Source organism: Argiope bruennichi, chromosome 10, assembly GCF_947563725.1.
Source record: "Argiope bruennichi chromosome 10, qqArgBrue1.1, whole genome shotgun sequence".
NCBI lineage: Eukaryota > Metazoa > Arthropoda > Arachnida > Araneae > Araneidae > Argiope > Argiope bruennichi.
This window is the reverse complement of record NC_079160.1, coordinates 37,121,437-37,139,951: the sequence shown is the minus strand read 5'-3', so window position 1 is coordinate 37,139,951 and position 18,515 is coordinate 37,121,437. Positions and strand designations below refer to the sequence as shown.

At 31.2% G+C, this 18,515-nt stretch overlaps 4 non-coding genes across 4 annotated transcripts; 1 reads left to right on the top strand and 3 right to left on the bottom strand.

Moving 5' to 3' along the window:
• Positions 1–2,649: 2,649 nt before the first annotated feature.
• Positions 2,650–2,723, bottom strand: Trnan-guu (transfer RNA asparagine (anticodon GUU)). The gene has a single exon. It is a non-coding gene; the product is annotated as a tRNA-Asn (tRNA).
• A 4,210-nt stretch (positions 2,724–6,933) lies between these two features.
• Positions 6,934–7,007, top strand: Trnan-guu (transfer RNA asparagine (anticodon GUU)). Its single transcript has one exon. It is a non-coding gene; the product is annotated as a tRNA-Asn (tRNA).
• Positions 7,008–13,441: 6,434 nt separating this feature from the next.
• Trnad-guc (transfer RNA aspartic acid (anticodon GUC)) lies at positions 13,442–13,513 on the bottom strand. Its single transcript has one exon. It is a non-coding gene; the product is annotated as a tRNA-Asp (tRNA).
• Positions 13,514–14,658: 1,145 nt separating this feature from the next.
• Positions 14,659–14,731, bottom strand: Trnav-cac (transfer RNA valine (anticodon CAC)). The gene has a single exon. It is a non-coding gene; the product is annotated as a tRNA-Val (tRNA).
• Positions 14,732–18,515: the final 3,784 nt, after the last annotated feature.

The following is an 18,515-nucleotide window of genomic DNA, read 5'->3' as shown; positions in this document are numbered from 1 at the left end:
TACAATTACAGTGTCAGTTTCAATGTAGAAGAAGAAAATGGTGGTATATTGTTCCATGCAAAGGGATTGGATAAGTATTCATAATGGTACATTTTTTGTATCAGCCCAAACTTAGACAAAAATTTTGGTTCAGTATCCTTAGGAAAAATGCAAACATAATAATTAGATCTCTAACCGATTACAAACGTGAGAGAAATAAAACTCTAATAACGAATCACTCTATTACAGTTGCAGCGTAAGTTTGAACGTAGAAGAAAAAAAAAAAGGCTTTACATTGTCACATGCAAAGGAAGTGAATAATTATTCATAATGGCATAACTTTCGTACCAGTCCTGAACTTGCTAACATGCTAAATAGAGTCCTAATTGATTGCAAATGTGAGGAAAATGAAACTCTAATAATGGATCACACTAAAACCGCGTTCCGACGGCCTTTGACCTTTATGGATAAGGTCGTAAATCTGCCAACTGTCTTGGACCACTCCCAATAGTGGACGTCGGTCCGAACCTTTCCGCAAATTGACGGTAAAATGAACAGACATCAAAGAACATTAGAAAATCACAAAAGAGAGGAAAGAGGGCAAAATGCGCCGATCTCAAGGCGCGCTTGAATCATCGGAATGTGGTTTAATGCAGCTACAGTGCCAGTTTGAATGTAGAATTAAAAAATGGTGGTACATTGTCCATTTGAAAAATGTTAACAAGATTGTTAGATTCCTAACAGATAACCCACGTGAGAGAAATAAATGACTTAATCATAGTGGTGCAAAGGTAGCAACAGATAAAACCTTTAAAAAAAGAGAGAGAATAATTGTTAGCATAACATCTATACCGATCAAAAATAAAAGGCGGAGTGAGTATTGCTATACCTTCCAAAATAACTTCATTACCAAAAGTGACCGTTAATGGAGGTCAAACTGGACAAATACAAAAAGTCCATCGGTCTCGCGCTATGCGGAAAACCGGTGAATCATCCTCCTCATCATCCCTTCACACGTTTTTTTATCCTCCTCCGATTTCATCCCTCATCACGCTACCGTCACGAACTGATTGTCTGCGCCGAAACAATGCCCATTACCAACCTCACGCTCCTCTCTTTTCGCGAACGGGCGGCGGACAAAGAGCGCTTTGCAAACAAGAGGGAGCGCGGAAGTTGGCCGACAAAAAAAGAAAGAAAGAAGAAAGGGTTTGAATAACAGGATGATTCTCGCGTGCGGCCAGACACAAAAGGAAGAGAGCGCGTGAGGCGGCGCGGCGACGATTGTCACGCGTCATTCACGAGCGCGTGACGTCGTTTCCGGAGTGACGTCACGAGGACGAGAATAGGTGTGATGTCGGGATGAATGATTGCGGCAATTTTTAGCGATTGAGTAAAATTATGTAAATTTCGTTGTATTGTTTAAGTGATGGTGGATTTTGCAGCCACACTCATGTCATGAAAAATCGTGCAATACTAGAATTGTCGCATGTAAGATTCGGCAACTCATTACACGATGTTGCTGATTCATCCAATGGTTCCCTATATCCCAATTTAACAAATAAATGCATATTTTATTGATTATATACAAATATTTTAACAGACTCTCAGACTTTTTTACTGATCGGAACATGTGTTAAATTCAATAAAGAGAATATCTAAATTTCAATTCATTTCTTTCTCCTTTTCATAAATAAATTATATATATATATATATATATATATATATATATATATATATATATATATATATATATATATATATATGTAATGATATTTTAACTCTAATTTCAATTTAATTAATTTTCATAATAACTTCATCTTAATTTAGCCCATAGTAACTTCATTCTAAAATATTCTCTTATTTCGTGATCCAATTCCACTGTCTCTACTTAATTAATTCAAGAGAAGCTTTGTTAAATTGTTGAATCAGCTAAAATCTAACTTTCCCACACTACGCGTGAAGAGATAACATACCGCTGATCAAGCAAATTCTTTTTTTAAATCTTCCTGTGTTTCCCCTACCTTCTCGGCGCCTGTAATGAAAATCCCTATCGAAATCTCATAATACATTAGCACTGTAAAGAAATATTTTCCCTATCAAAATCATAGGTTATATAAGACCAGGGATAAAATGTCCAAGAGCTCTTCCCTCATTCCTTTCTGTGTCGTCCTGTGTGCTCGTCGCTTGTACATATGCTTGCTTCGTCAAAATGAAATAAAACGCCGTCACTAAATTAAAAGTATCTTCATTGTCTTCAAACTACATCATGCTTCACAACAAATAATATTACATATATATATATATTGTTCCACGTTCTTTTTCTTTCTTTCTTTTTTTTTTGTGAAAATTTGAAATTAGTTAAATAAAAAAACCTTATTTTATATAAATAATGAAATAAAATAGACGAATCAATAATCTAAAAATTAATGAAACTATTCTCGATGATTTTACTGGGGAAATTGTGGAGACAGATTTCAAAAATAGATAGAAAATTGACAAATTTTCATCACCATCAAGTTATAATTAATTACCACTAAGAAGTACCTTATCTCCCACCCCCTTTTCTTTTAATAATTTGGAGAGGCACAACAATTCCGCTGTTGAATATCATCAGTTTAAATACTAAATTGATTTTTTTTATTATTATTATTATTATCTTAAAAAATAAACCGCCCCCGGGTGGGCTCGAACCACCAACCTTTCGGTTAACAGCCGAACGCGCTAGCCGATTGCGCCACGGAGGCTTCGATGCGGTAACTAATCTGAGCCAATTTGAATAAGTAAGAAGCGATATCTAAAGTTTCCCAATATTGTTCAGAGATAATTTTATAGGAGAAATATAAGTTTGCATTTAAATATCACTATATAATGGGGTAAAGTATCGTTTATTTGTAAAAGATAGCAATTATAATTCATAATTGCCATGATTTTTAAAGGAATCTTCATAAAATAAAGTTTAATCCACCATTCCTCCGCTTCCGCCCAAGAATTTGTTTAATTTTCGGATTAGAAAATCTTCACCTGTTTGGGACATTTGCTGTGATTTCAATCGATATAAAAAATGTAAGACTTGAGGTATTTAAGCCTAATTAATTTTCATCATTTAAGATTAATATTTCCATTTAAAAGATTAAAGGTCACAGAGCCTAGGCGCTTCCCAACAACCCCCCACATCATTGGCATTGGCATATTTCCATTTATTGTTAATCTGATTGCTTAAATTTTAAATATTTAAAATTCTATAATTTGATTGAGTATCTAGACACCGCATTGTGGACGAAACGCTTGCTTAATTTATTTGATATTTTGATTAATTTATAGATATATATGTAAATATATTGAGCAGTTGCTTGACCGAATAGAAGAAAAATTTAAAATTTTAATACTTTGATTTATTTTATCATAGGAGGCACGTATAAGGAACGTACGTACGTACGTTACGTACAAGGAATAAGTGGTAAGAATTACGTTAATCTACATCGTGGCACAAGAGCAGAAGAGACCATACTTTTTCCCTTCAGTGGTTTTACTATGAGATTTTGATAGGGATATCTTAAACACGTGTCGATTTAGGAAAGATAAATTTAGTTAGTTTTAAAAAAAATGTTCTAAACATTTTTATCTCTCCACTTGGAGCGTTTTGAGTTTTATAGAGAGTGGGTAAAATTAATTAGATCAGGAAACAAAAGAACATTTCAAAATAAAGTTTATATGGGCTAATTTCAAATGAAAAATTAGGAAATTAATTATGATTTTTATTAGATTAAGTGATATCATTATATATATATATATATATATATATGTGTGTGTGTGTGTGTGTGTGTGTGTTGCGTGTTGCGTATGTATGACATTTTTTTGATATTCAATGGTAAGTAAGTTTAGCCTTTAGTTATAAAGAAAAGGAATCAATGCTGGAAGTTTAATTTCCGATTCAGCGTATTTTTTCAATTCAGAACTATGAATAGGAAATATGAGTTGCCTCAAGTCATTTGGGTCATTAGGTCACTTTGTGTATATCAAATTTGGAACACAGGATTCTTTAAAAGTCAATTTTTACAGGAATTTGCAATTTTTTCATTGTGAACTATTTACACATAAATAAAGAATTTTTACTTTCCAAGACTTAAACATGCCCGGAATATTTCCACAATCGGAACTAGAATCACAAATTGGAATTTGGTACCGACTGATTAGTCACCTCTGTTCAATTAAGTTCAAGAAGCACTCATGTTTCAGCGTCAAAATGTGAAGTTTCCAGGAATGAAGTACATAAAATTTAGTTTAGAATACAAACATTCCTATTTCATTTCTGTAATCTAGTACCAAAATAAAAATAAAAAATTCGCTAGAAATGCATAACATCTGTTCTTTCAAACTCAAAGAATATTTACTCCTCGGCAACAAAATGTGAAGATACATTCAAGAGAAGAAGCAAATAATGCATTTGTTCAAAACATGAATATTCACTTGTTACTTTTTAAATACGAGATTCGTTCTGAAATAGGAATTATTTCGGTGAATTTTATTCAAGGACCATTTACTTTTCAGTGACAAACTGTGAAGTTAACAGGAAAAAAAATAACTAAACGTATTTAATATAAAATACATGAATATCCGAAACACTTTTTAAATCCTGGATATGAATAATGTAAAAAAAAAAAAAATTGAAAAATTGGAAGGTCCGTGATATCTGCTCCATTTTCCTCAAACAGCATATACTTTTATACGGCAAAAATTCGAAAATATAAGAAAGGAAACAAATAACGCATGTATTTAATATAAAAATATTTATAGAAAGATTTTCAAATAAGGCACATGATCAAAAAATGGAAAACCTCCGTCTAATTTATTACATCTGGCTCATCTAGTTCAAGGAGCAACCATTTTTCGGCGGCAAAATGTGAAGTTACCAGAAGAAAAATAAACGCATATGGTTTAGAATACAAATATTCCAGCTACATATTTATCAAAAAACTATCCTGATTAATTAGGGACATCTGTTCAGTTTACCTCAAGGGAATTTACTTTCCTACAATAAAATGTTAAAATATCCAAAAAGAAGCAAATAATGCATTTGTTCAAAATACAGATATCTCGGAAGAATTTTTAAATTCGTAATATTATCAAAAATTGCAAGTGCTCCATGTAATCTATGACATCTGACCAATTTAGTTCAAAGAACATTCACTTTTCGGCGGCAAAAAGTGAAGCTACCAGAAAAGATGTAAATAAACGCAATCTAATATTAGCCGACTCACAAGCAGCATTTGTGTGTGGCCGGCTCAAGATAAAATTGCAATTGCGGGATAGGGTTATCTCGGGAAAATATTACTCGTTAAAAGAAGCTATTGAGTGACTCGGGATTCGTGTATACAAGAAGAAAACAGTTTTCTTTTCCTTGGAGAAGTTCTCACGGGAAACGGTATTTCAAAGATGTTATCTCGCAGAAAACTAAAAGCTTTGCAGTGCGATACTGTATCGGTTTTGAAAATTTGTGCACATGTTTTGTAGATTCAGAGTACAATCTTTAGCGTTAGAGCGAATCTTAGCTCATTAGAAACTGATGAAATCATAATAAAAATTCGCATGAAGAAAAACTGTGATCAAAAGTAAGTAGCTTCGCTGACAGAAACAGCACAGAGCATTTTCAATATAACAATTGTAGAGTAAAAAGTCGATTCTCGTTCATGTAATCGAATCACTATAAAAAATTAATTTGCTTTTTAGAAAATTGAATACATTGTTACATAAAATATAAAATAAAAGAGATTCGGACATTTTGTTCGTAAAAATGTGTAGTGAAAATATTTCAGGATTATTTCGTCTATCTTTATATTGCTTTTAATTTTTTTTTTTTTTTTTCCTTTTTATTATACCAGAGATAAAGTGCTGACACAAACAAATGCGTTTCATATCACTGTTACGCGTGTATGCATAGACGCATGTTTTGAAAAATTTACAAAATTAGAGGAAAAAAAATGAGACAAATAAATCTGATATCAAGTAAGATCCAATTTTTTGAACTTTAGAGTGGTTTAAAAAATAGCTCTTATGCAATAATATGCTCTAAAAATATTGAGGAAAAATGTTAAAATTTCAATTAATTCTTAAAAATTAATTGAACATGAATTTAATTAATTCTTCTTTTAATTAATTCTTTCAATTAATTCTTTAAAAAAATCTGATTTTTTTTAATTCAGTACCTAATACCCAACCCACGAAATAAACTATGTGCCAGCTTTGATGGATCTAAATCCAACGATTTACCCTATAAAATTTGAGTTTTGATTAATATTTACCAAAAATTAATTGAATTATAGATCATATTTTAACACTGTATTTTAATAGAAAATTTAATGGCACAAACAAAAATATTATTAGTAGTATGTTCAAATTAAAGACTTCAAATATCCAATTTTCACTGTGTTTACAAGCTTTGAAGGACAAAAAAATCTAGATTAGATACTTACATAATGTTTTTAATATTTTATGATTAATATGTCAATAATTACATTAGAAAATATGTATTCAAATGCATATAATTAACCTCTTTATTGTGAATATATATAGTTTTAAGAAATAAATGAATTTCAAAAATATTGGACCAGAAATTTGATCAATCTCTAATGCAGAAATTATTAATAAATCGGCTTATGGGAAACTTGACCTAAAAATGATGCACTTTTTAACAATTTTATCTTGTATCTTTAATTTAATATCAAACGCCATGATAAAGCAATTGAAATTGCTAATAAGCAAAAGATCAGAAGATTAGTAGACATATGTGCTAAAGTTCTTTTTAAATTAAGAAAATTTTTGAATACGTATTAGCAAATCAATGTATATTTAATAATTTTGAAGTTATAAAAGTTGTTTATGCCAATGGTGGAGTTCCAACTCTTTGTTTCTTCTTTCTTTCTTATTGAAGTTCACTGAAACTAATATAGTACTGAAGCCTCCGTGGCGCAATCAGCTAGCGGGTTCGGCTGTTAACCGAAAGGTTGGTGGTTCGAGCCCACCCGGGGGCGCATCTTGTTTTATAGTTTACAAGTGAAACTCAGCTGTTGAAAATTATCGCACTCGTAATAGAAAGTTACTACTCAGAAGAGTTGATTACATACAGAGTAAAAGAGAACTGTAAGTCATTCATTAAAATGAAATTGAAGATTTCTATTTCAGAAAGGTTAAATAAAAAAATAAAAAAAAATGATCTTTTTGAAGGAGGCTTTTTTTCAGAAGGGGAGGGGCGTAGCAATTTCTTTTACATTCGCAAAGAAATTTTTTTCTCTGCGAATGTCGCTTATATATTAAGTGTAAAAGCGAAAATATTGAGAGGGTATATTCAAAAAGAATAAAATTTTGTAGTGACGCATATCTCTATTTCTGAATATGGAGATATGCGTCAAAAAATATAATGGTTAAATTAAAAAATAAATAATAATCTTTTTGGAAAGGACAGCATTTTTTCTTGAGGAGGAAGGGCGCAATTTCTTGGAAAATTTGCAAGGGAAACATTATCACTCTGCTCCATATGAACTGCCCGCATATAATGTATAAAAGAGAAAATGTTGAGAAGGGAGAAATATTGAAAAGGGGAGGGGAGTAGCAATTTCTTTTACATTCGTAAAGAAATTTTTTTCTCTGCGAATGTCGCTTATATATTAAGTGTAAAAGCGAAAATATTGAGAGGGTATATTCAAAAAGAATAAAATTTTGTAGTGACGCATATCTCTATTTCTGAATATGGAGATATGCGTCAAAAAATGTCAAAAAATATAATGGTTAAATTAAAAAATAAATAATAATCTTTTTGGAAAGGACAGCATTTTTTCTTGAGGAGGAAGGGCGCAATTTCTTGGAAAATTTGCAAGGGAAACATTATCACTCTGCTCCATATGAACTGCCCGCATATAATGTATAAAAGAGAAAATGTTGAGAAGGGAGAAATATTGAAAAGATATATCGTGTTTGCGTCAAAATATTTAATTTTTTTTTAAAAAAAAGCAGCTTTCTTTCCCAAGCACAATAATTAGAAGAGAACAGGTGATACATTGTTTACTTTTAAAACAATATCGCATCCCCCTTACTCCCTTTTTTTTTCTTCGAATGCCATTAGGTATTCTATTTACCACTTCTGGTAGTCTTATTTAATTTATTTCTATTATTTTTCTATTCAAATTCTTTGAATATAAATATTGAAAAGTCATGTGTGGTGTCTGTGTCAAATATTTGAATTAAAAAAAATAAGCAACATCTTTTCTAAAGAACAATAATTAGAGGGGTTAGGTGATACACTCTTTATTTTTAAGACAATATTGCCCCCCCCCTTTTTTTTTCCTTCTAACGTCATTAGGCAATATGTTTATCAGCTCTGGGAGTGCTATTTAATTCATTTCTATTGTTTTTATTCGAATTCTTAGAATATAAATATTGAAGAGGTATATCGTGTCAGTGTCCAAGTATTTAAATAAAAATATATGCAGCATCCTTTTTACATGGCAATAATTAAAGGGGTGAGGTGACACACTGTTTGCTTTTAAAACAATATCGTCTTCTTCCTCTCACTTTTTTTTCCACCTTCGAATATCATTAGGCTTTCTATTTATCAGATCTGGATTCATTATTTAATTTATTTGCATTTTTTTCTATTCAAATCATTTAGAATGTTCAGAATAGTATAAATTCATTAAAAAGTTGAACATGAAAGGAGCAATAGTTAAATTTGATCATATCTAAGACAAATAATTCAATTATAAATTTTGTCAATTACTACAGTAATCAGTCCTACGTACATTAAAATGAATTTAAAAAAATTTTTTTAAGGATTATTTTATTTTGAATAAAAATTCCATATCCTACAAGAAACACGGGAATATTAACTACAATGAATGACGAATTAAAATTCAATTTTTTATTTTCACGTATACGTTGCTCAGAGAATCTGTCGTAATCGTCGAAAATTCAAACACGAGATTTTGATGAATCTCCAAGATTACACCTGAATCAGTACCCCATACTCTGAAATTTCAGGCCACACTAATATTAGGATACTTGACCCTGATGAATGATATGAGCTCCATACTTTTTTGATCTTATGAATTTTCCACTGAACCAAGTCTCTAATTCTCAATTCTAGAATCTTGACTAATTTAGTTTTATCGGAAAAAGGCAGTAAGATGTTTGAGGACTAATTTAGAATTAATCCTACTGAATATTTTGAATCTTATTTAAATGATAAGGAAGGCATTCGAAGCAGCCCTCCATTTTTTACTTTCTTGTATATGTAGTAGAGAGAAAGTATTGTAATCGTCGAAAAATTCGAGTTCGAGACTTTGAAGAATTTCCAAGTTTATTTTATTTTCCTGGATTCGAAATACACTTTATTGGAAAATGTCTATCTGTCTATTTGTGACAAAAATAACTCAAAAATGCTTTGAACTGGTATGCGATCTTTTTTTGCGGATTTTCATAAAATTTTGAGTAAAATCTGTTCGGAGGAAGTTCGTTAATTCGAATATAAGTTAACACGATAATTACAAAACGAAGAGAGCTAAATGGATAAGATTTGGTACACAAATTTTACACCTATAATGTGAACACCAATCAAATTTTGAGACAAATCTAAAAAAGGGAGTGACCGTCTGTCAATTAGTATTTTTAGAAACATGCAAGCGCAATAACACAAAAACGCAGTGACTGAAATATATGAAATTTGGTATGAGATTTTGTGGTTTCAAGTATAGTTCTGTGACATATTTTTATTTCAATCGGTTGTTAGAAACGTGTCTAAAGCACAAATTTGATTTTTGGATACTATTATCTAGCCAGGGTGGCCGGGGATTAATCACCAAAAAAACTAGCTGAGGCCGACACCATATATTCAGTAAAAATACTAAATTCATGTCAAAAATTGAAATTTCATAATTATAACTGGCATGCCATATTTATTATAGCGTATTCGAAAAAAATTTTGAGAAACCACTCCCACTGTGTTTATATAATATCATTTTTAAATCCAAAAACATTTCAATCAATGCAATGGAGAATTAAAATGTGTTAACCATTGTCACACACAAGGCGAATGAGAAAGTTAAATCAATCATCCATCGATAAAACATTTCAAATATTAAGGGGCTGAAATACATACATACATACATATATACATATACATATATATATATATATATATATATATATATATATATATATATATATATATATATATATATATATATATATATATATATATATATATATATATATATATATATATATATATATATATATATATATATATTTATTATCACTGTCAGATTAAATTTATTTTACATTTGTTTCTGATAGATGGATCTTGATAATGTATATCACTTGAAGATACTATCTCTCCACCTGGACTAGAAAAAAGAATTATCGTTTCTCCCCCCGCCCCTTTATCATCCACTGATAGAACTACCCCTTTGTCGTTGCATGAGATAATTCTTTGAACAAGTGAGGCTGTGGGTGGTAGCTGTGGAAGATTCAACTCCACGTGTCTGAAACAGATTGCACAATAACCTGGGACTGAGGGTGGTCGGACGGCACACGCGGCGTTGTGCAACAAGGGACGGAAGGGAAGGACACACACATAGACATCTAGACGAGAAATCTTTCGTAGAACATGACAATAGAATTTTATTGTTGCACCTACAAGGTCAAAAGTTAAATAAGTTTTATTTGGTCAGAACTTTCCTGCTAGATCTACAAAAGGGGAAGATTTTCCCTAAGTATTCCGAAGATGTAGATCCCCCTCCCCCGTTTTCTTACCGATATGTGGGCGGATCCAGACTCTTTTTTTTTTTTCATTCACTGCTATTGTATTTGTTAAAGTATTAAAGAAGAAAATTTTCAGTTTACCAAATTTTTAAGTTAATTCAATATAAGAAATGGAAAATTTGATTTATCTGTATAACATTTATCACAGTGTGGGAGAAAAAAAAAATTATATTATTATCAATTTTACGTTACTATGAGAGCAGAAAATATCGCTCTTGTCAAAGTAAAAGATAATTTTAAATTTATTAAATTGATAGAACAATAGGAAATTTTACATCTACCATGTTTACTCTTACGGCATTACTAGTCGTCTTTTGCAAACAGCTGGTTCACCGGGGATATTGGTTATATTTCATTTCAGTTTAGATATAACTTTATGTCCATGATTACATCAAACTGCTAAACATGCATTAAAGCCATGTTTTTATAACTGTCTTGTGTATTATATTATATTGTGTAGATGAACTAGATGAATGGAAATTGGTCATATAACATCACGTTACTATTAAAAAGTAAATGTGAGCTTCAACTCTCTTCTAAATTTCACAATATTGAAACCACTTATTTATTCATCCTTTAAATTAAAGAGATGTTAAAAGGAATCCGTTTTTTAACTTTCAACAACGAAAAAAATCACGATCAAATACTTGCTGGAACAATGAGAAAGATTTCAATTTTAGGACAACAATGTAAGCTGTCGTTGAAAATTAAGCAAATTAATAAATAAATATTAAAAATAGTTTTTTTTAATTAAAAAAAATTGCATGATTATAACGGTGGTATCATTTGAAAGATTTTTTAAAAAATTTCGGAAAAGTGTAAAATTTATATTTATGCAATAATATTTTCGAAAGTTATCGAGGAAAAAAGGCAAAAATTCAGCTTAAATTTTAATTTAAGCTTAACTTAAATTTAAATTTAAAAAAATCGCTCTTAGATGCACATTCTCACTCTCCGAAGTATATATGTGCCAAATTTAGCAGCTGTAGGTCATGCGATCTAGCCTATAGTGTACCAACACACACCTTCCTCTTTATTAGTAGTAGAGAATTGCGGTGAGAAAATTTTACGTTTTTAAATTATGGAAAAAAATATTATATTTATTACAATATAAGAAGACAAAATTTTATGTTTACCGAAATTCCAATCTATATAACATTATATAAATTTTAAAATAAAGCTATCAAATCTTTCTTCATATCATAACGAAAATATTAAACAAAAAGTATTTTTCGCCTTTGCTTAAAAGAGGGAAAACAGAAAAATTAATGGATAAATGACTTCCAGCTGAGGACTTAAAACATTAGCAGAAGTAGTAGAAAAATGTAAATTAAAACTATCATATATATATGATTACAAACTTATTAGAAAAATTCTTTCTTTGTCAGCTTTCATAGATAGGATTATCTATACTTATATTAGGCTCAATGTGCGTGTGTTGGCACTGTATAGACCAGACCGTTCGACCTACATCTACCAAATTTGGCACATGCATACCTTGGAGATCGGGAATGTGAACCTGGGGTCCTTTTTTTTAAATTTTTTAACTAGAATTTTAATTATTAATTAAAAACTAACTTTCCCGCCAAAAAAATCTTTTCATTTTCCCACCGCTAAATGAGTAAGGCTTCAGTTGTTTTTTTTCCCACGCTAAAGAGGATAGGCTTAAAAAATTTTCGGCCGCTTATTTCAAACGATTCTGTTTATTTTCTTAATGTTTGATGCATTTAAAATTAAACATTGCTATTTAATCGATCTTTCACATTCATTCTGAAGTACTTTTGAATAAAAATAAAACAGAATAAAGGAAATTAAAAATTTCTAATCTGCAAAGCGTTACCCCAACTGGAGTAGAAAATTCAAGCATTTGCGTTACCATAATTAGCGTTGAAAATTCATGCGCATTGTGTTCTGACTGTTGTTCTGATACCGGACTTGGTTTTGAAGGCTTAATATGTTTTCGACAGATTATTTCAAATGATTCTGTTTATTTTTTTAGTGTTTGATGCATTTAAAACTAAACATTGCTAATTAATCGATCTGTTCAAGATGAATATGAGAAAATTTTGTTGAAAACTTCTTGAGATATTATATAAATTAAGAAAAATATTCTTTAGAACCCATAAGGTTTAAATACTCAGCGAATCTGTTTTCAGTATTCATATTTTAAAAAAATGCTTCGTTTCAGAAAAAAAAAAAAATTATTATATTAATTGCAGTTTAATCATTTCCACTTTAATTTAAAGCATACATTCTACGGGAGCTAACAGAAAATTAGAAAGACACATATTACGTTATGGCTGAAGGCCTTTATAATATTCTGAGTGAATTATTTGGCTATTAAAATTTGAAGTTTTAAAATATTTTAATGAAGAAGCAATTAAAATGGGAGTTCCATAAAATATTTAATTCTTAAAATTTTAACTTGCCTTAAGATTGGCGAACCGGCTGGTCGCCAAAGGCGGCTAGTTATTATTATTTTCGCACAGAAGAATTTTCATAATGTGCATTCTATGAATAAGTACGGATTTCTGCAATCAAGCTGATATATCAATATTCAAAATCTTCATACATTTACTATTTTATACATTGTGTTTTCATACATTACTGTTTGAGTAACTAGTTTTTAAAAAAAGAAAGAAAATAAGCCCTCCCCGGCGGGGAATCGAACCCCGGTCTCCCGCGTGACAGGCGGGGATACTGACCACTATACTACCGAGGACTCAATAGTCTCTAGCGGAAAGTAGATAAAATCACATCTCCTTTTAGATAGTGCTGTGAAGTCATTAAAGCAATGTAAGGTTTCTATTAGGTTAAGTATTAATTCATGTTTTTTTTTTTTTTTTTTTTTTTTTTTTCGTTGTTGTTGAAACCACACGGTGAAATATCTATCACGCATATCACAAAATATGTTTTCGTATAAATCACATTTGAAAAAAAAAAATCTATCTCTCTGCATAATAATACATTTTAATTTTACAGTTTACTGAATTTTGTATTTATTGTTTTTGATTGCGTATTTTCGGATTTTTAAAACTGTGAATTAGGTGGTCAAAAATCAGTATATTTGGCACCCGATTTTCTATTTGCATTTGACCAAAGTCCATTATTAATTTAGAGCCGAAGCCGCTTTTGTTATTCCTGCTGGATATGATGAAGACTAATACTTGTAAGTACTAAGAACTATAATTTTTTTAACTTAGGAAATTAAGTAAAAAAACAAGTAAAAAAGTTTCAAAATTATTTTTAAAATTTTGAATTAATACTCTACAAATTTAAATATATAGTAGCATGGCTTTAAAGAGGAACACAAAATATTATTTCAAAAAATTTGCATTTTTGATTTAAATAAAAAAACTTGGAAATAAACTTTTTGATTTAAATAAAATTATTAAAAATTATTTTTTTTTAATTTCAATTAATTTTGTTTATTTTAATCTTGCTAATTATAATATTTAAAGCATTATTAAACTATGTTGACATATAATAATCGACAATAAATAATGTGAATAAATATATTATTAAAAAGATTTTTCTTTTATCTGTTTTTTTAATGTTTTTTCTTTCTTGTTACAATTAAGCTAATAAATTTCACGAATCATTTCCCGATGCAAATTTTCTTTTATGAAAAATAAACAATTTTAGTTTTAATCAAGATTAATAATTTCATTTTCAGAATTAAAGAATTTCTAAATAATTAACAGAAGAATTTTCTTTTATAGCTTATAAAAAATATAATCATCACAAATTTAAAAAAAAAAAAATTCTTGTTCAAAAAAATTTGAATGCATTATTTTGATGAATAAACCAACCTCCAAATACATATTTAAAAAATTATTAAGACCAACTGAACAAAAAAACAGTGCATGTTTCCGCCCGGGATCGAACCGGGGACCTTGCGCGTGTGAAGCGCACGTGATAACCACTACACTACGGAAACGGTTGATGGTGGTTCCTTGCGATATTTCAATATGCGAATGACATGGATGGAAAAGGTGAAATAGTTACAGAATTTTTTTGAAAAATAGAAATTTTATTATTTAATTGATTTGTTTTATTTCTTATATTAATGAATAGTCAGCACTTTTTTGAAACAAATAAATCTTCCAATTAAGTAATTTAACGATTAAAAAAACTATTTAATCTATTTTTATTTTTTTGAAGCATGCATTTCCATTTATATGTTTGAGCAATTTTTACGATTTCGTTACCACTGAAAATTAATCAATAATGCAATCTATTCATTTGATATTACATTCATATACGAAACAAACTTCAGATATTATGATATAATCGTATATCTTAAATCATGCTTTTGCGTCACAGCCTTTTTTTTTTTTTTTTTGCAGCATTATAGGCAACAGATTTCTAAAATAAATTTGTCTAGACCACGTCAAGTGGTACGTGTCATTGGATCGACTTCTGTAAAGAAAGGAATAATTATTTTTTTATTGAAAATATTGTTGTAGAAATTTCATGGCATTGTATTCCCTACCAAGTGACCATAAATAAACCAAACGTCTTGATTTTGTTGGGACAGTCTTCGATTTCGTTTGTACGGATTAGTTCAGAGTTCTATTTAAATATTCCAGATTATCTTGATTTTGCTGGGACAGTTTTCGATTTCGTTTGTACAGATTAGTTCAGAGTTCTATTTAAATATTCCAGGTTATCTTGATTTTGCTGGGACAGTTTTCGATTTCGTTTGTACAGATTAGTTCAGAGTTCTATTTAAATATTCCAGGTTATCTTGATTTTGCTGGGACAGTCTTCGATTTCGTTTGTACGGATTGTTCAGAGTTCTATTTAAATATTCCAGATATATATTTCAATATTCCAGATATATATACTAGTCACACGCTGATGCATTATGCGAGTATTAAATACATTATTGCTCAAAACGTCACCACATTTTTTTTCTTTAAGAATCTTTAAGGTTCTGTGAGGTAGCTCTATATCAAGTGACTACAGTTTAAAAGATTGTCTCGAATTTCGATTGTTTGTCCAGGCTTTGATCGGAATTTTATTTAAACATTCCAGATAGTTTCGAATCGTACACAATGGACACCAAAATTAAATTTTTTCATTAAACTTAATGCTTTATAGTCATTTGAAGGATATGAAGGCCTGAAGAGGAGAAAAACCGAATCGTGTTGAATGCCACAGCATTTAATTTAAAAAAACCCGGCTGAAATGGTTTTCCCGCGAATTTCGTCCAAACTCTTCAATAAAGGTCTTAGTCATCTTGTTCATAAAATTAAGCATCAGGTGCATAAAATAAAGCACCTTGGGTAAAGCCGTGAATACCTTGCATGGCACTGTGTGCAATAATTACGAAATGTAGGTCTTTAGTGTGAATGTAACCTTTTTTACTGAATCTGTCACGAGAATGCGTAATTTGGACATCTTTTTGTTGGCCGACTGACACCAAAATTTGATACAAAACTACATTTTTGTTCAAAGTTTGATAAGAATCAGTATTTTAATGTGTATAAAAATTTATCTACTCAGATTTTGAGTTTTGTAATTATCGGTTTCACTTGTACTCAAATTGACACACTTTCTGTGAATGAATTTCGTTCAAAATTCAATAAAAATCTACAAATTCGGTCTTAATTCCGTATACCGATTTTCAATTGTCTATCTGAAGCGTTTTTGAGATATCGTTTTCATAGATAGACATAATGCTGAAAAAAATGTGTTTTTCGGATTTAAGGAAGTTTGAAGAATTACTCCGAGGCATTTGATACAGAGCTGTGCCAGACACCATTACAATGATAGACTACTTCATCCAAACCATTAACATAACTGTACTGTTTCATCATTCTACTGTTTCAAATTCGCTGCAACAAAATGTGAGCAACGGAAGTGACTGCTTCGGAGAATGATAGAATTACTCCGAGGCATTTGATACAGAGCTGTGCCAGACACCTTTACAAGGATAGACTACTTCATCCAAACCCTTAACATAACTGTACTGTTTCATCATTCTACTGTTTCAAATTCGCTGCAACAAAATGTGAGTAACGGAAGTGACTGCTTCGGAGAATGATAGAATTACTCCGAGGCATTTGATACAGAGCTGTGCCAGACACCTTTACAAGGATAGACTACTTCATCCAAACCCTTAACATAACTGTACTGTTTCATCATTCTACTGTTTCAAATTCGCTGCAACAAAATGTGAGCAACGGAAGTGACTGCTTCGGAGAATGATAGAATTACTCCGAGGCATTTGATACAGAGCTGTGCCAGACACCTTTACAAGGATAGACTACTTCATCCAAACCATTAACATAACTGTACTGTTTCATCATTCTACTGTTTCAAATTCGCTGCAACAAAATGTGAGCAACGGAAGTGACTGCTTCGGAGAATGATAGAATTACTCCGAGGCATTTGATACAGAGCTGTGCCAGACACCATTACAATGATAGACTACTTCATCCAAACCATTAACATGACTGTACTGTTTCATCATTCTACTGTTTCAAATTCGCTGCAACAAAATGTGAGCAACGGAAGTGACTGCTTCGGAGAATGATAGAATTACTCCGAGGCATTTGATACAGAGCTGTGCCAGACACCTTTACAATGATAGACTACTTCATCCAAACCCTTAACATAACTGTACTGTTTCATCATTCTACTGTTTCAAATTCGCTGCAACAAAATGTGAGCAACGGAAGTGACTGCTTCGGAGAATGATAGAATTACTCCGAGGCATTTGATACAGAGCTGTGCCAGACACCTTTACAAGGATAGACTACTTCATCCAAACCATTAACATAACTGTACTGTTTCAAATTCGCTGCAACAAAATGTGCGCAACGGAAGTGACTGCATCGGAGAATGATAGAATTACTCCGAGGCATTTGATACAGAGCTGTGCCAGACACCATTACAATGATAGACTACTTCATCCAAACCATTAACATAACTGTACTGTTTCATCATTCTACTGTTTCAAATTCGCTGCAACAAAATGTGAGCAACGGAAGTGACTGCTTCGGAGAATGATAGAATTACTCCGAGGCATTTGATACAGAGCTGTGCCAGACACCATTACAATGATAGACTACTTCATCCAAACCCTTAACATAACTGTACTGTTTCATCATTCTACTGTTTCAAATTCGCTGCAACAAAATGTGAGCAACGGAAGTGACTGCTTCGGAGAATGATAGAATTACTCCGAGGCATTTGATACAGAGCTGTGCCAGACACCTTTACAAGGATAGACTACTTCATCCAAACCATTAACATAACTGTACTGTTTCAAATTCGCTGCAACAAAATGTGCGCAACGGAAGTGACTGCATCGGAGAATGATAGAATTACTCCGAGGCATTTGATACAGAGCTGTGCCAGACACCTTTACAAGGATAGACTACTTCATCCAAACCATTAACATAACTGTACTGTTTCATCATTCTACTGTTTCAAATTCGCTGCAACAAAATGTGAGCAACGGAAGTAAGTGCGTCGGAAAAGGAAATAATCACTCCGAGGCATTTGATACAGAGCTGTGCCAGACACCATTACAATGATAGAATATTTCATACAAACCATTAACATAACTGTACTGTTTCAAATTCGCTGCAACAAAATGTGCGCAACGGAAGTGATTGCATCATAGAATCATAAACGTTGATAAAACAACTCTTGAGGCATTTAATATAGAGCTGTGTCAGACACCTTTACATTGATAGACTACTTCATCC